We start from the raw sequence: 12,878 nt of genomic DNA on the forward strand, positions 1-12,878 counted from the left end.
TACAAAACCTTCAGGAATCGGGGACCCTCGGGGAACCCACACTCCTGGACCTGTAAAACACCCCGCCAGAAAAAACTGTGGCTGAAAAAAACAAAGCTCTGGATCCCGGGGTCCAGCTCTCTAAAAAGAGAAGCGTTACAGGCAAAACCTCGTTTCTTCCGCCACGAGGCCCGGGTACCATTCAATTCGGCCTGAAAAGACACTTTGAATGGATCCGGCTGCATAGCTAGCTAGCCCCAGCAGGGATTGCTCCAGTGGAGCTCAGCCCAGCACATCTTTACTCGTGACCAACACCTTAGACACTGGCAAAAAAACTGAGGTCCTCCCAGTAGTGGGAGGGGTTATATAGGGAGTGGACTTCCTGTCTTAGGGTGTACCAGTGTCCATCACCTGAAGGTGGCCTATAACCCACATAGTAACTACTATTGCTCTGTGTCCCGTGATGTACGATAAGAAACATTTCAATGTTGGGAAGTGGTCTTCTTTAAAGTGTTACTGTGTTTCTCTGTATACTACCACCTTGGAATTTTAATTGTTCCTGCCTATGTGGGGGTATTCCCACTAATGAAAGGTGGAAGCCCTCTGAAAGTCTGCATCACATAACTGGAAACTCCAAGCTCAAGGTCTCATTGGAGAATTATAATAATTATAATAGTATCCACAAAGGAAAGAGTACATATGGGTTATATTTTACTTCCTTCATATGCGGCCTTCTCTCACCTCATCCCTTTTCTTGGAGCCCAAGAAGTGTCTGGCCACGTGTTCGGGCAACATGTTAGTGACTAGAGCCTCGTTCCAGCGCCTCATATCGTACACCTTCTCCTTCTGCTCATGGACGTCGATCTTCCACAGGAACAATGTCCTGGCCAACTTCTCAACCTATAGGAGCCAAGTACAACTTTAAAATTCAAGTGAACCTGAATTCAAAAAGTGAAGATTTTCTATATTATAGGGAACATCCAGAAATTGTAATTGTGCCTAAGTAATACCCTGAAAACCTACCTTTTGTCTTTTATTCCTCCTAAAAAAAATAGCAAGGCACTTCCTGTGCCTAGGCACCCCTATTCTGGAGCCTTGTAGGTGTATATCTGCAGTATGAGATCACCTAAAGCAGTGGTCTCCAAACTGTGGCCCTTTGCTTGCCTTTTTTCATCCCTTTTGACACTCTTCCCCTCTCTGACATCAACAATGGGGTATTATTCTTCACCAATGTTAGAGTATAAATTCTTCCTTTGACACCAAAGATGGGGCACTATTCCTTCTACTGACACCCACAATGGGGCACTAGTCCTCCCACTAACACAAATAATGGGGCAATAATCCTCCCACTGACACCAACAGTGGGGCACTAGTCCTCCCACTGGCATAAACAGTGGGTCACTATTCCTCCCACTGACTCCAACAATGAGGCACTATCCCCCCCACTGACACCAATTATGGGGGCACTATTCCTCCCACTAATACCAATGATTGGGAACTATTCCTCCCACTGATACCAATGATTGGGAACTATTCCTCCCACTGTTACCAATGATGGGGTACTAATCCTCCCACTGATACCAATGATTGGGAATTATTTCTGCCACTAATACCAATAATTTGGAACTATTTCTCCTCCACCTAATCACAGGGGTGCTATGTAATTTTTTTACTCCCACTGACCACCAAATCTGAGGCATTATATATTCCCAATGTCCAAAGTCTGGCCCCCCTAAAGTCTGAAAAACAGTAAACTGGCCCTTTGTTTAGAAAGTTTGGATACCCCCGAACTAAGGTATCTGACTGGTAGCCTCACCAGATTGGGAGTAAGATTTGGTGGTGTCACTTCTGTGCTGATCACTGTTCTCCGTGCTGGAGAGAAAGCTGTATGCGAAGGCCTGTAGTGAAAATATCTCCCTGCTTCTGCTTTATTCATTCTGTGGGTATCATTACCCCACCAATAATCAGGAAGGTATCTTTGACAAGAGTAAGCAAAGCCTTGCCTCTTCCAAGATGGCTGCCCTCATAGAGACACACAGTGCAGAACAAGACATGGTAAATCAGTAAAGGAGAAAAGATCAGCGTTAGGGAGCCTGCAAGCAATACTGATCACTAGTCTTTTGCTCTCCACTTGCTTTGTTGGGACAAAGCTTCCACAGTACAAGTTCTCTTTATGCATGCAGCCTGTAAGTTGGAACCATAACTGGGCTTCCATGGTAAATGTTGGAGGTCACCAGACAAAAATGCACTTACGTGGCGGGCAAAGTAGTAGAAGCTAAACATCATGATGAAAATCATTGCTGTCATGGAATATTTGGAAGGAACGAGGTTCGCTCTGTGCAAAGAGACCAAAAACAATTTCAATATAAAAATTCCATAAATGACATTGTTCGGTAAGCAGAGGACCTTAACAGAAATTAACCTTGCTAGATAGACCCAAGCAAAACATTGTGGTGCAGGCAAGTCATTGCTGTGGCTATGATATTATCCCTAATCTGGACCCTACCAATAAAGCTAGCACTTAAACCCTTACTCCTTAATCTAACATTAAACATCAACTCAACCCTTAAATCTAACATTTAACCTCAACCTTATCCCTTCCTTTGACGCTTATCCTCAACTTAACCCCTTCAACTAAGACTTAACCTCAACCAACCCTTCATCTAACATTTACCTCAATCTAAGTCCTTCATCTAACACTAAATTTCAACATAGCTGCTGCATCTATTTATAAAAAAAAATGTTGGATGAATGTCACAAGCATTCGCTCAGCTGTAATTAATTTTTGTCTATTAGGTTTCTTTTCTATGGTGGTCAGCTCCATCTAGTGGTCATAATGTGCTATTTTCCTGATTGAGGAATTTCAGGAAAATACTGCATTATGGCTACTAGATGAAACTAACAATCATAGGAAATAAAACTATTAGACAAAATAAGAGGAAAACGTGTTATGGCTTTGTGACATTTATCGAACCAAATTTTTATAAATAGACCCCTTAATCTCAACTTCATACAGCACTTAACCTCGACATAATCCCTTCATCTCACACTTAGCTCAACCTAACCCCTTCAGCCAATGGTTATCTCAGCATTACTCCTTCATCTAACCTTTAAACTCAACCCTTCATCTAGCTAAACTAAGCCTTTCATCTAACACTTATACGAAATGTCAGCTTTTTCTCCTCAGCAAACCCTAAACCAAACCTGACCCCTTCATCAAATCCTATAATCTCAATATCACCACTCCAGCTAACCCTACACCCCAGCCTAACCCTTCCATCTGTCCCTAAATCTCAACCTAACCCCTTCCTCTGACACATCACCCTTACCGACCCTCTGATCTAATCTTAAACCTCAACCTATTCTCTTCATCAAACCTCAATCTAACCCTAAAACCTAGCCTTAAATCTTAATCTCACCCCTTCTTCTAACCCTAAACCCCAACCAAACCAATTCATCTATTCCTAAACCTCAACCTAACCCAATCCACTAACACATCACCTTTAACCTAACCCTCTAATCTAAGGTTAGACCTCAACTTTTTCTCTTCATCAAACCCTAAACCTCAATCTAACCCCAAAACCTAACCTTAAATCTCATTCTCACCCCTTCGTCTAACCCTAAACTCCAGCCAAACCCCTTCATCTATTCCTAAACCTCACCCTAACCTAATCATCTTTAACACATCACCCTTAACCTAACCCTTTGATCTATTACTAAACATAGACCTATTGTCTTTATCAAACCCCAAACTTCAATCTAACCCCAAAACCTAACCCTAAATCTCAATCTCATTCCTTCATCTCTTGCTAACCTCCAACCCCCTGCATCCTATACATTTTTGTACCCTATGTTCTGATAATTCCTACCAACATTTCCTTTTCCTTACTTAAAAAAAATAAGTTATTGTACCCATAAGTGATTGTACCTATAACTTCCATACTTAATACATACATATCAATGGTATACTCCTCAGCTCCTGCTTAGACATTCATTTTGTACTCTCAGCATACCACCTGAGGCACAATGCTTTAGTCAAAAAGAATATATTGACATACGGTATCTTGATACTTGTGCTTTTGTTCACATTACAAAATGATGATGCTGTTCGACTAGTTCAGTCTAGTTCAGAATATTGTGAAGTTCTGTAATATTGTTTAATGTCCTACACTATACATGACACTGAGTGTTTTATAAATAAAGACTTTACAAAAAACCCTAGTCTAACCCTTTCAAAACTTCCAAGTAGATACCAAACACAAAATCTCCTGCGCTTGAAAGTGGGCCCAAGGAACACAGTTGGTTAAATTTGCATCCTTGCCTTTCACCTAACACTAAGCCTTACCCTTTCATCTAACCCTAAGCCTCAACCTATCACCTTCATTTAACACTTTACCTCAAACTAACCCCTAATCTAATACTAAATCTCAACCTATGCTCTTCATCAAACCCTAACTCTCAAACCCAGAATCTAACCCTAAATCTTAATCTCACCCCTCCATCTAACCATAAACAGCAAACTAAACCTTTTATCTAAACTACAGCCTAACCTTTTTATCTAAACCTCAACCTAGCCCTTTTATGTAACATTTTACCTTACCTTAACCCCTCCATCAAAACTTAAATTTCAATCTCACCCCTTCATCTCCAAACTGCGGCCCTCCAGCTGTTGTGGAACTACACATCCCATGAGGCATTGTAAAACTCTGACATTCAAAGACATGACAAGGCATGATGGGAATTGTAGTTCCTGAACAACTGGAGGGCCACCGTTTGGAGACCCTAACGTCTAACACTTTACCTTAACCAAACTCCTTCATCAAAACCTCAATCTCACGTTTGCCCCTTTATCTACCCCTAAACCTCAACCTTACCCTTTCATCTAACCCTAAACGTCAACCTAACCTTTTTATCTAAACTTTAACCTAACTCTTTTTTCTAACACAACTTTACTTTAACATAAACACTTCATCCAAACCTCAATCCCACCTTAAAACTCAACCTAAATCTTCCATATAACCCTAAACCTCAGCCTAACCCTTTCACCTATCCCTAACCTTCAACCTATCCCTTTTATCCAACACTTTAACTTAACCCCTTCATCAAAACCTCACAGTCAACCCTTTATCTAACCCCAGACCTCAACCCAACCCTTTAATCAAATCCCAACTCTCAATCTCATCCCTTTATCTAACCCTAAACCTCAACCTAACCTCTTCATCTATTCCTAAACCTCAACCTAACCCCTTCATCCAACACTTCAACCTAATTCTAGACTATTGTTTTTTTTTATCAAACTCTAAACCTCAAACTAACCCTTAAATCTAGCCCTAAAGTTCAATGTCAGCTTCAACCCCTTCTCCAATGACAATATCACAACAAAAAAATGATAGTGTCACGTAGATAATAATTATTTCACATTGATATTATAGTTCCAAAAATGATCTAACTATGATGGGAAAATTTGGCAAATCGAAGTCTACAATAAAATGCCAATCGCCCCTTTAATTGAAATAGGAGAGACTCTTACACATAGCCGTTGAAACGTTTTCTGTCGTAGTCATCGAAAATCGGCCTCCAGGCGTAAATGTTTACCACTCCCACAGCGACGCTGATCATCAGCATGAGGGTCAGCTTGACCATGTGGCTGACTTGTACCAACATGATGGTGGCGATGAGGGCCAGGACTGCGATGTAGCTGTAGTATTTGGGGTTCTCCACACAGCCCCAGGCCTCCCCAGACTGTAAGGTGACGTTGTAGGACGTGGAGTAGTATTGAAGGCAGCTGAGCTGTGGGACGAACAAGGAACCGTCACATGTGTGAAATGTGGTCAACTCTAGCAATCAATAGGAGATTATCTGTCACTGGTTACTCTGTATTAAACTGGTGAAAACAGAAATTGGACTAGACGTTAAGATCTCTCATTCACAGCACAGAACATGAAAGCCACTTTTTCATAGGGATATAAGAATACCTATTATGGGACATATATAAGAAGACCATTACCGGCTTTCTAAAAAAATGCTAGCTGCTTGGCAACTTTAACAACTAAACAAGGTTAAGCATTTGGTTATGCAAATAGTGACCAGCTCCCATGGTCTCTGGCTACCCATTCCCACCTTCTGCTTATTTGATTGGAGAATACCCACTAAGGCTGTCCAGCACAGTAGTGTTAGGACAAGGTCATTGAGCACCCAAGACAAAAAGGACAAGGTGCACCCCCTCCATAATCATGGATTGCAAGTCCTGCCCATTTGCACATCCCTCCAGGTGAAGAGCCCAAGGCGGGTATCTCTCCTGCCTACCCCTCGGCCTGACCCTGCATCACAGCAATGGGCTACTAATAAGGTGGCATGGGGTCGTCTGGGAATGGTGACCACAGGAGTAGTAAAGTGGGATGGGGTCAGCTGGTACTGTTGACCACAGGAGTAATAAGGTGGGATGAAGTTGGTTGGGACTGGTGACCACAGGAGTAATAACGTAGGCTGGGACTGTTGACCACAGGAGTAATAAGAAGGAATGGGATTGGCTGGGACTGGTGACCACAGGAGTAATAAGATGGGATGGGTCGGCTGGGACTGGTGACCACAGGAGTAATAAAGTGGGATGGGGTCAAATGGTACTGTTGACCACAGAAGTAATAAGGTGGGATGAAGTCGGTTGGGACTGGTGACCACAGGAGTAATAACGTAGGCTGGGATTGGCTGGGACTGTTGACCACAGGAGTAATAAGAAGGAATGGGATTGGCTGGAACTGGTGACCACAGGAGTAATAAGATGGGATGGGTCGGCTGGGACTGGTGACCACAGGAGTAATAAGGTGGGATGGGGTCGGCTGGGACTGGTGACCACAGAAGTAATAAGGTAGGATGGGGTCGGCTGGGACTGGTGACCACAGGAGTAATAAGGTGGGATGGGGTTGGTTGAGACTGGTGACCACAAGTGTAATAAGTTGGATGGGGACTGCTGAGACCAGTGACCACAGAAGCTTGTTGCTATTTGCACATCAGACCACCCTGATCTTATTGGCTTCCTGGGAGTTCTACAGGAGAGCAGGGATGACTTGCAGGGTAAAGGAACATGTTCACACATACTTAGCATGCACTCCCCTCTGTTTTCCTGATATCCATTCCTCTCCCTGCAAAATCGCAATTTAACTGACCCAGTAACCTTTACTGGGTCAGAGCTTATAAAGGATAAAAGTAGCCAAGCCCACTGATTGGCCAGTCAAGCACCCAATGCTGCTTCGTGAGGAGGCAGGGGACACATTCACATGGAACTCCATGCCGACAAGGGACAGAGTAGAAGCTAGGTCTGTCCTCCATACCCCTCCAAGGTAAACTTGTCACTTTGCTCTATTTTCCTTAACCATTAGAACCTGTACTATAGCTTCCAGCAATGAAAAGTGCTCTATGAATGGAGGAGGTGGCAGATGAATGAAAGGTCTGCCTCCTTCATTCACAGAGAGATTTTTATTTCTGGAAGCTATAGTACAGCTTCCATGAATGGAGGATAGGCAGATGAATGACAGGTCCACTCTCCATTCATAGAGTGATTTTTATTGATGAAAGCTATAGTACAGTATGAACGGAGGACGGGTAGATGAATGAATGGTCTGCCTCCTCCATTCATAGAATGCTTTTCTTTTTCGGAAGCTACAATACTTTGCAGTTACTGAAATGAATCTTATTCTCTGCCATGTGCACCAAGGTTTGACTGCGGTAAACCTAATATAGTGAGTGCTCTTAACATTATAAATATTTGAGTTCTTTGTTTAACTCTTTTATTTGTAAAGATATCAAAAAATCGAATAAATGTTCTGGTATGTAACAGAAAACAGAATGAAAAAAACTAGGCCACCAGCAAAATGGTTGCTTATTCGACAGACAAGTCCCAGCTTTCTTACCATGTCCACAATGTCCGCCATGGTGAGGATAAATATGGCTGACATGGCCCAAGTGTTTCTCGCCCACCTGGTCCTGTCAATCCAAGTAGAAAAGGCCACCAGCTTTTTTGGGAAGACCTAAAGAAAGAGAAGAGAGAGAGAGGTCATTCTCCAAAGCACGAATGTTACAATATATAGTAAGTACGTGGCGGCAGATAGACTTCTCTTGATTACATAGGTGGGTTCTGCTTCATGCTTTAGTAGTGCTGCACAGTGACTATGTTCTGCAGCTTCTTTGGCTTAATGCAATTTTACCAGTCAGGACTGACTAGCTATGTACAATAGGTTCTCTCTAGGACTGAGATTTTGTCTCAAAAGGTGTTGATTAGGTAGTGCACTAGAAATATTGTATAGCACGTATGTAAAAACATAAAAGCGCATTAAAAATACAATGCGAGTGACAGTCTTATCTACATCTCAGAAATTTGTTTTTGTGAGAGTCCCTGAGTCTGCACACCTGCTGTGCCCATTATGCGGGGTTTCCACCATCCCTGTGCTGAGTTCCCAGGTCTGTACACCTGCTGTGTCCATTATGAGGGGTTCTCACTATCCTTGTGTTGAATTCCTGGGTCTGTATACCTACTGTGCCCATTTTGAGGGATTCCCATCATCCCTAAGCTGAGTTTATGGGTCTGTACACCTGCTGTGCCCATTATGAAGGGTTCTCACCATTCCTAAGCTGAGTTCCCAGGTCTGTACACCTGCTGTGCCCATTATGAGGGGTCCCCACCATCCCTGTGCTGAGTTCCTGGGTCTGTACACTTGCTGTGCCCATTATGAGGGGTTCCCACCATCCCTGTACTGACTTCTGGGGTCTGTACACCTGCTGTGCCCATTATGAGGGGTTCCCGCCATCCCTGTACTGACTTCTGGGGTCTGTACACCTGCTGTGCCCATTATGAGGGGTTCCCACCATCCCTAAGTTGAGTTCCTGGGGCTGTACGCTTGCTGTGCCCATTATAAGGGGTTTCCACCATCCCTGTGCTGAGTTCCTGGGTCTGTACACCTGCTGTGCCCATTATGAGGGGTTCCCACCATCCCTTCATTGAGTTATCAGGTCTGTACACCTGCTGTGCCCATGATGAGGGGTTCCCACCATCCCTGTGCTGAGTTCCTAGGTCTTTACAACTGCTGTGTCCATTATGAGGGGTTCCCACCATCCCTGTGCTGAGTTCCTAGATCTTTACAACTGCTGTGTCCATTATGAGAGGTTCCCACCATCCCTTCATTGAGTTATCAGGTCTGTACACCTGCTGTGTCCATTATGAGGGGTTCCCACCATCCCTTCATTGAGTTATCAGGTCTGTACACCTGCTGTGCCCATGATGAGGGGTTCCCACCATCCCTGTGTTGAGTTCCTGGGTCTTTACAACTGCTGTGTCCATTATGAGGGGTTCCCACTATCCCTGTGCTGAGTTCTTGGGTCTGCACACCTCTCTGTGTTTCTCTATGCAATGTAGGCATATCATAACTGGTGGAAGGGCCAGCAGGGTGCTGTATATAGCTTCCTGAAAACATCACAGCACACTGCCTCAGTACTCCTCTCATGAGTCCTTCTGATACAAGCAGTAGGAGGAGTTATGCAAATATCAAATTGCCATGATGGGTGGATGTCATTTGCATGCAGACCACCCTTGGTCACGTCCACATGTAATGCTGAGCCTCCATGATTGAAAGAATTGAAATCCAATGACTGAAGGAGGCAGGCCAGGGACAGTCAGGTTGGAGAGGAGGAAATGAGGCAGTGTCTATCTGACTCGCTGCAGCTTCCAATGCACATTGTGAGAAGCTCGCAGTGTGCAGTGAAATCAGAGTAAGCCCTTTCAGTCCAGGAGAGAAACCGGTGCAACTGTGCAAGACTGAAGGGAAGTCCGAAGGTCAGATTTAATTATCACAGTTGCTCTCCCACCAGCTGTAAAAGAGGAAAACATATCTTTACAGAATCAGTCATTTGTTCTTTATGCAAAATATGTTTGCTGTGCAAATTTTAATTTCCTCATTTTCCAATGAGATAACAAGCCCAGGTGTACTGTATGCACAGTGACAGGAGATTAAAGAGTAAATAAAAAATATGGATTTGATCGTGTTTATCACACAAAAGCCCAGCGTTATTATAACAAGATCATGATTCCGATAAAGCCGTTCTACACTCAGAAAAACATGGCGGATGCTAGAAACTGCTGGTTGCCTGGCTGTCACGCAGATCTGCTGGCTTCAATACTCCCAAGTCACTACCTGGATCACATTTTCTCTTACTTTTCTGATCTGCATCTAATCCAGGTCAGTAACTCAGAAATGATGGATGCCAGTGCGGTCAGGACACAACATTTTCCCGGGATGGGTCAATAGATTTAGGAGGGCTACTACACTACCTATCTCTTCCTGGAGAACATGCTGCTATAGTTTCCGTCCAGTGCCAAGCATGGCCTATCTATAAGGTTGAGCTTAGGCGTGTTTGGATCCTAGGACGCTTATATTTTTATTTTTTGGGTAATTTTTGATGAAAATTTGTTGGTAAATTTTTGCCTAAATGGAAAAGGGGGTTGTTTGGCACAAGAACAGGTCAAGGATAGTTGAAAGGAGACTAGGTCTCCTTCAGGAGTCATTTAAAGCCCATTGTACCCTTTATAAACAGCTGATGCAGCCATAAGCTTGGTATTAATTCTTACAGCCGGCGAAGGGCTTTTAGATATAAGTGGTCTGGGGGGCTCAAGCAAAGCCTAATCACTTTTATGGGTCTCTCCCCTAGCTTGTGGTGCCAGTGGTGGTTTCTGAGCTCTCCCATTCCTCTGAGAAGACTGGGACCACAGTAAATGACATGACCTTGTAACTGATTTTTTTCCAGAAGGTAAAGGCTTTTCAGATATAAGTGATCCAGGTGGCTCTAGACACACCTGATCACTTTTATTGGTATCTGAAGGTGTGCCCCCAACCTCCCACCAGCTGGAACATAAAAATGTGACGTAGTGATCACTTTTATGGGTCTCTGAAATTGTGCCCCCAGCCAGTGATGCCAGCGATGGTTCCTGAGCTCTCTCATTCCTCTGTGGAGACCGGGACCTCAGTAAATGCTAAAAGCCTGCTATTAATTTTTTCAGCTGGCAAAGACCTTTCAGATAAAAGTGATCCAGGTGGCTTTAGAGCCACCTGATCACTTTTATGGGTCTCTGAAGGTGTGCCCCCAACCTCCTCCCCAGCCAGACCTCTCCCATTCCTCTGAGAAGACCGGGACCACAGTAAATTCTGTGAGCTTGTAATAGATTTTTTCAGCAGGCAAAGGCCTTTGAAATAAAAGTGATCCAGGTGGTTCTAGAGCCCCTGATCACTTTTTTTTTTCCATTTCAATAGTTTTTATTGAAGAGTTTCACAAATAACAGAGATCAAAGTACATAAGAACAGTTGTAGACTTTTTCATATATTGAGATCCGACAATGAGCAAGTTAATTGTTTAGATACATATGACATAGCAAGGTGTGAACAATTATGAACATTCTAAACAGTGTTCACAATACGGATAGCCAGGTATAAGATTAGGGGTATAGTCTGATACCCCCGGACACCCCATCTGGATTTAAACTGTGTCGGGGTGGAACCCCTGATCACTTTTATGTGTATCTAAAGGTGTGCCCCCAACCTCCCACCAGCTGGCACATAAAAGTAATCCAGTGATCACTTTTATGGGTCTCTGGAGGTGTTCCCCCAACCTCTCACCAGCTGGCAGTGCCAGCGGTGGTTCCTGAGAAGACCAGGACTACGGTAAATGCCATAGGCTAGCTATTTGTTTTTTCAGCTGGCAAGGGCCTTTTAGAGTAAAGTGATCCAGGTTGCTCTAGAGCAGTGGTTCTCAACTCCTGTCCTCAGGACCCACTAACAGGCCAGGTTTGCAAGATAACTGAAATACATCACACGTGATATCATTTGCTGCTCAGAGATTGCAGTATTCTAGTCTGCATCTCCCCAAGGTAATAACAGGAGTTGAGAACCACTGCTCTAGAGACACCTGATCACTTTTATGGGTCTCTGAAGGTGTGCCCCCAACCTTCCCCCCAGTCGGCAGTGCCAGCGGTGGAGAAGAGAAGACCGGGACCAGGGTAAATGCCGTGAGCTTGTAATTGATTTTTTTTCAGCTGGCAAAGGCCTTTCAGATAAAAGTGATCCATATGGCTCTAGAGCCATGTGATCCCTTTCATGGATCTTCGAAGGTGTGCCCCCAGCTGGCGGTGCCAGTAGTGGTTCCTGGACTCCCCTGTTCCTTCGGGGAGCCCAGGATTGTGGTAAACGGCTCCCACAGGAAGTGCTCCTCTGGTGACTAATGATGAACCCGGAAGTGGATGGCAGGGGAGACAACAGGACTCTAATGTCTCCATAAAGACTCACCTACCCTAAGCTATCACATTGGGAGCTTGTTAGCCTGCCCCCCCTCAAACTATATAAAATAAATATTTGAAAGCACTTTCGTCACCCCCATACACACTCCCATTCATACATATGGCATAAGGCACGCATGTGTATGGAATAATAAATTGCGCCACACATGTGAGGTATTGCTGTGAAGCAAAGATCAGCGTGAGAGCAAAAATTCACTGTTAATTCTAAACTGATAACCTGTTAAATCAATAGATACAGCAAAGTAAGAGCAATAGTTCTAGCACCAGACCTCATGTGTTACTCTAAACTGGCAACTTGTAAAGGCTTTTAAAGTGTTGCCTATGGTGACAGAGGAAAATAATCACACTCAAGGACTGGGAGGCTGCAACATATTACATTTTTGATTTTGAGTTAGGATACACTTTGTGTTGTAGCAATGACCTGTATCATATCTGCAGTCTCTGACTATCTCCTGTACCATGTCTGCAGTCTCTGACCATCTCCTGTATCATGTCTGCAGTCTCTGACCATCTCCTGTACCATGTCTGTAGTTTCTGATCATCTCCTGGATCACGTCTGCAGTCT

The 12,878-nt window shown here is 43.8% G+C and overlaps 1 pseudogene; it reads right to left on the bottom strand.

The window, feature by feature from the left end:
* Positions 1-12,878, bottom strand: part of LOC141148340 (adenylate cyclase type 3-like) — a 56,920-nt pseudogene that overhangs the window by 19,711 nt on the left and 24,331 nt on the right.

This window comes from Aquarana catesbeiana, linkage group LG06, assembly GCF_042186555.1.
Source record: "Aquarana catesbeiana isolate 2022-GZ linkage group LG06, ASM4218655v1, whole genome shotgun sequence".
Lineage (NCBI taxonomy): Eukaryota > Metazoa > Chordata > Amphibia > Anura > Ranidae > Aquarana > Aquarana catesbeiana.